We start from the raw sequence: 6,183 nt of genomic DNA on the forward strand, positions 1-6,183 counted from the left end.
GGTCATATGTGGCTGTGGATTTAGCTTTTGAAGCAACTGCCAAACTGCTTTCCAGAGGGACGGGCCGTTTCACGTCCCACCAGCGACGGCGCCTGCCCAGCCCTGGGCGGTGGCCCTGCTTTTCATTCGGGCCGTTCTGGGAGCTGTCGTGTCCCTTTGCTGGGGGACTGCCGTAACAAACCAGCAGGTGTTTGGGGGCTCAGGACAAGGGACATGTCTTCTATCACAGTTCTGGGGGGTGAGAAGCCTGAGATGGCGACGCTGGCAGGAGGGGCTCCCCTGGGGGCCGAGACAGAAGGGGCTCGGTGCTTCTCGAAACTTCCTGTGGTCACCGAGAGTTCTCGGGGTCACGGTGCGTGGAAGTCTGACCCGGCCTCGGCCTCCAGCCCACTGGCCTTCCCCGGGGGTCCCCACTTCTTCTCACCAAGATGCCTGTCACTGGATTAGGCCCACTTAGCCCCTCCTAAGGTAACCAATTCCACCTGCAAAGACGCTGTGTCCACGGAAGGGCACATTCCGAGGTGCCGGGTGAATTTTGGGGGGGACACTGTCCACCTCGGTACCAGAGGGTGGTGTCATCTCAGTGACTGCCCTTTAATTAGAGGAGTTGTGGGTGTACAGAAAAATCATGCAGAAAATACCGAGTTCCCATATACCGCCTTATTATTAACACCTTGTATTAGTGTGAGACCTTTGCTACGATTAACGGAAAACTATTAGGATTGTACTATTACCTTAGAGCCCATGGTTTACATTGGGGTTCACTGTTTATGTTGTACAGTCTTATAGTGGGTTTTTTTCCCCAAGTTTTATTCTAGTAACATATATGCAACCTAGAATTTCCCCTTTTAACCACATTCAAATATAAAATTCAGTGCTGTTAATTGCATTTACAGCGCTGTGCTACCATCACCACCATCCATTATCAAACTCTTCTGTCTCCCCAGATAGACACTGTACAATCTAAACTTTAACACCCATCACCTTCCCCCGCCCCCAAGCGCTGCCAGCCTCTGTTCTAGTTTCTGACTCTGTGACTTTGCTTATTCTAATGATTTCCTATTAGTGAGCTTGGGGCTGTGATCGCGGCAGTTTTGATGTGCCTTTCTCCAAAGGCTCACGGTCGTGAACGTCTTTCCATCAGCTCATTTGTCATCTGTGTATTTTCTTCCCTAAAATGTGTCTTCAGATCTTGGGCCAATGCTCTAATTAGAGTGTTTGCTTTTTTCCTGTGGAGTTTTGAGAGTTCTTTCTCTATTCTAGATACTAGTCATTTGTCAGAAAAGTGAATTGGAAATATTTTCTCCCAGGCCATAGCATGTCTTTTCATCCTCTTTTGCAGAGGAAATTTTAAAAATTTTTATTATGTCCAGTTTATCAATTTTTCCTTCTATGGATCATGCTTTTTTGTGTCATATTTAAGGACTTTTTACCTAGACCAAGATCCCAAAGATTTTCTCCTGTGTTTCTTTTAAAACTTTTATTTTTTCAAAAGGACAGTAGGTCCTCTATTTTTTTTCCTTATCTCCCCTTCCACCCCCACCCCACTGTTTGCTCTCTGAGTCCATTTGCTGTGTATTCTTCTGTGTCTGTTGTATTCTCATTAGATGGCTCCGGGAACCGATCCTGGGACCTTTCAGAGTGGGAAAGAGATGATCATTCTCTTGCTCCATCTCAGCTCCCTAGTTCACTGCATCTCATATTGTCTCTTCTCTGTGTCTCTCTTTCGTTGCATCATCTTGCTGCATCAGCTCTCTGTGTGGGCGGCACCGCTCCTGGGCAGGCTGCTCTCCTGTGTGGGGCTGCACTTCTTGTGTGGGGGCCACTCCTTGTGCGGGGGGCATCCCCGTGCAGGGAGACACTCCTTGTGCACAGCAGCACTCCACGTGGGCCAGCTCGCCACACGGGCTGGGAGGCCATGGGTATTGAACCCTGGACCTCCTATATGGTAGGCAGGAGCTCTATCCATTGAGCCATATCCACTTCCCTAAAACTTTAATGATTTTACATTTTACGTTAAGTATGTGACCATTTTGAACCACATATTTTTGTAAAATGTGTGAGCTTAGGTTATGGTTAATTTTTCCCACTATGGATGTCCAAGTTTTCTAGCATCATTTATTGAAAACAGACTCTCCTTCATTGAATTGCATTTGCACCTTTGTCAAAAATCATTTGGACATGTTTGTGCAGGTCTTTTTGTATCTTTACCCTGGGTCAGTGATCTAGGAGGCTGTTTCTCTGCCATTGCCATGGTCTTGGGTCTAACTATATAATATGTTTTTGTTTTGTTTTGTTTTAGGAGGTACTGGGGCTTGAACCCAGGGCCTCATGCATGGGAAGCAAGCGCTCAACCACTGAGCTACACCTGCTCCCCTGTAATATGTCTTGAAATCTAGTAGACTGATCTCTCACACTTTTGCAAAAGTATTCTTTAGCCACTCTAGTTCCTTTGCTTTCTGTATAAATTTTAGAGTAATTCTGTCAGTATCTATAAGAAATCTTGCTAGGATTTTGATAGAAACTATGTCAAAACTGTACAGTAATTTGGGGGATATTGGCATCTTTACTAGATAGAGATTTCCTGTCCATGAACACAGAGTTCCTCTCCATTTATACAGATCCTCCTTGATTTCATAAATATTTTAAATTTCTTTTTTTAAAGATACAAAGATCATATAAAATGTTACATTAAAAAATAGAAGAGGTTCCCATATACCCCCCCCATCCCCCTCACCCCACTCCTCCCACATCAACAACCTTTTCCATCAGTGTGGCACATTCATTTGCATTTGGTGAATACATCTTGGAGCACTGCTGCACTGCATGGATTATAGTTCACATTGTAGATTACACTTTCCCCCAGTCCTCCCAGTGGGTCATGGCAGGACATATAATGTCCTGCATCTGTTCCTCCAGTATCATTCAGAACAACTCCAAGTCCCGAAAATGCCCCCACATCACAGCTCTTCTCCCCTCTTCCTGCTCTTCCTTGATTTTTTAGCATTTGTAATTGCTGTTTTTAGTATACAAGTCCTGAACGTTTTGTTAAATTTTCACATTTTTCTTCTCTTTTTTTCAGCAGTGGTGAATAGCATTGTGTTTTAAATTTCAGTGTCCAAGTGTTCACTCCTGTTATACAGAAATATAGTTGATTTTTTTATGTTCATCTTGTAGGCCACAAACTTGCTGAACTTCTTTATTAGTTAAAGGACTTTTCTATGTGGAAACTGTATATATATAGTTCCAAGTCACCCCAACTGCTTTGGAATCCTTGCCAGATAATTCTAAAATCTCCGTGACCCTGGTTTTAACAGTTATCTAGTTTGCCATGTTGCGATGAAAATACCATACAGTGGAGGGTTGGAACAGGGATTCATTGGCTCATAGTTTTGAGGCCAGAAGAGGCCAAAATCAAGATCTCAGCCAGGCTTACTCTCTCCCAGAACCTGGCGTGCTGGGGTTGGCGCTCTGGGGTTCCTTGGCTAGTGGCTCGGCTCCCCCATGGTGCTGTCCTCTCTTCCCATCTGCTCCTCTGGTTCCCACTAACGCCTGGCTTCTGGCTTCTTCTCTGTGTGAAGCCTCCAGTGACAGGGTTAGGCCCCAGCCTCACCTAAAGAAGCCACCTTCAGGAGGTCCTGTGGACCACAGGCTCATTCCCACAGGACTGCAGATTAATCTCTGGACTGTCCATGTGACGGCCAGGCCCTGAGCCTCAGCAGACTTGCGGCTCCTACCCTCTGGTTTCTTGAACTCACCCTGGCCAGCTGACAGGGAGGTGAAGAAGGTCAACCAGCACATCAGGGAGCCAAGAGTGCCTACAGCTGCAAGTAGGAGAATTGCATCCATCATCCATGTGGAATCTAAGCCCCGTCCTGATGTAGAGGGGGACTGGACATCACCATCCCAGGGTCCATAGGATGGAGGAATAGAGTATGGATTAGAGTGGACTTTTTGGTGTTCTGCTGGGGAACTATTGTGATTAGTAAGGGAAGAAACTATAGTAGTGATGTGGACAGGGTGGCCACGGTGGCTGCTGATGGTTGGGAGAGGGAAGAAGAGATATGGTGTGGGGGCATTTCCAGGATTTGGAGTTGTCCTGGGAGGTGCTGCAGGGATGGATGCTGGATGTTGTGTGTCCTGCTGTGGCCCACTGTGCGGACTGGGGGAGAGAGTGGACTACAATGTGGACCGCTGTTCATGTGGTACGGCGGTGCTCCAGAATGTATTCGCTGGGTGCAGTGAACGTGCGGCCATGATGGAAGAGGTTGTTGATGTGGGAGGGGTGGGGTGGGTGGGGGGTATATGGGGACCTCATATTTTTTTAATGTAACATTTAGAAGAAGAAAAAAAAGAGGGAGAATATGGCTATGCTGAGGTGTATAATTCACTGACCACAGCATCTGTCCATTCTCTTGTGTCATTCTTCCCGCTTCTCTGTGTGATGACTGAATTGTTATTGTTAAACGTGGGCATTTTCATATCTGTTTTGAGTCGCTGGATCTTTGTTGACCTTCTTTTTCAGTTGATGTTTTTTACACCTCTCCGGCAGTGAGAGGGGGATGGCTCCCTCGTAGTTGCCAGGTAGAGATGGACGGACGTCTCAGTTCTTGCTTGGCCTCGGTGGCCCCTGAGCAGGCAGGACTCCTGGCTACCACTGGGCAGGGGAGGCAGTCCTGGTGCCACGTGGCCTCCACAGACCCCACCGGGTGCTGGCCTCATGGCACTGGGTAGTGGCAAAATCCCAGACCTCCTTGGCCGCCTTCCCAGCGGGGAGGTGATTGGGTGTCTCACCTTTGCCATTCAGGATGGAAGGGCAGGATCCCCGGATGGTCTCCACTGACAAGGCGGGGTGAGGCTCATTACCTGCAGGGGAGCGAAAGTCCCAGTTCCTACTTGAACTTCCTTGACACCACCCTGGGGGGGGGGGGCGGGTGCCTGTCAACGGGCTGGGGGTCTAAGCTTGCCGCTCTTTCTCAGCCGGCAGGGGTGGAGATGGTGCCACATGCTCTCCTGCGGTTTATTGTTGGATAGAGAAGTCATTTCTCAAAAGCTTTCTGTCTCGCTAGGCTGCCCCTTTTCAGGTCCTTTTGCCAGAAAGAGCTGAGTTTTGTTCATGTTTAAATTGGCACTGGTTGGCATTTCTGTGCTGCCAGCTTCACCAGCTCCAAGGCTGACGTGCATAAGGTAGAAAGCAAGCCCAGGACAATCGCCCACCTGCTGCTCCAGTGGCCCTGAGCTGCCTAGCCAGCCTACCTTCTTCTGTCCACCTTTCAGAATCTTGCTATGTCTGCCTTACAAACAAAGCCCAGGATTTTCAGCTGTACTTAGCAGGAGGAAAAGGGAAAACCATGGCTACACCGTCTTCCTGGAAGATGTCCAATTTCTGTAAATGAAGTTTTATTGGAGTAGAGCCATGGCCATCTTGTTGTGTTGTCCATGGCTGCTTTACTGCTACAAAGAGTCATTGGAGGCACTCATTCTTCTGCTAAAATCTCAGGCTGCAAGGCCCTCTGCGTAAGGCTTTCTATTTCATCTCCATATCCCTAAGACTTACACTCACTGACTGAGAAATCCTCTGGCACCCCTCAGATCCCATCCTATCTTGGAATAGAGCAGAGAGTACTGTGGAATGTCTGCTTAAGGAACCTCACTTCCTCCTCTTGGGCTCCGTGTCTGACAATCAATGGTGGACTCTCTAACTTAATCTCCAGTGGGTGAAAAAATGTCCGTTTCCCCCCTCCCCCCCAAGATGCTGGGCTAATCCCTGGAGCCTGTAAATACTCCCTTATACGACAAAGTCAATGCAAATGTGATTGATGGGGAGCCTGTCCTGGGCTAACTGGGTGGGCCTAAATACAATCACACCGGTCCTGAGAAGAGCAAGGCAGAGGAGGTGACACTCACAGAAGCGGAGGCAGACTGGAGCACAGGCGCGCCAGCAGCCACCAGGAGCCGGGAGGGCGAGGAACGGATTCTCCCTTAGAGCCTCCAGAGGGAGGAGAGCTCTGCCGAATTTCAGGCTTCTAGTCTCTGGAGTAAGGCAATAAATTCCTGTTGTTTGAAGTCACCGAGTTTGTGGTCAGGAAACGAATACACCCCTCATTTCACCCCAACCCCAACAGAGCTGAACATGTCACAGGAACCTCCTGGCAAGTAGCGACCTACAAGAGTTGCAGGCCT

General features: G+C 48.2%; 1 non-coding gene across 1 annotated transcript; it reads right to left on the reverse strand.

The window, feature by feature from the left end:
- Window positions 1–2,300: 2,300 nt before the first annotated feature.
- TRNAG-CCC (transfer RNA glycine (anticodon CCC)) lies at window positions 2,301–2,372 on the reverse strand. Its single transcript has one exon. It is a non-coding gene; the product is annotated as a tRNA-Gly (tRNA).
- Between the last annotated feature and the right edge of the window lie 3,811 nt (window positions 2,373–6,183).

Source organism: Dasypus novemcinctus, chromosome 29, assembly GCF_030445035.2.
Source record: "Dasypus novemcinctus isolate mDasNov1 chromosome 29, mDasNov1.1.hap2, whole genome shotgun sequence".
Lineage (NCBI taxonomy): Eukaryota > Metazoa > Chordata > Mammalia > Cingulata > Dasypodidae > Dasypus > Dasypus novemcinctus.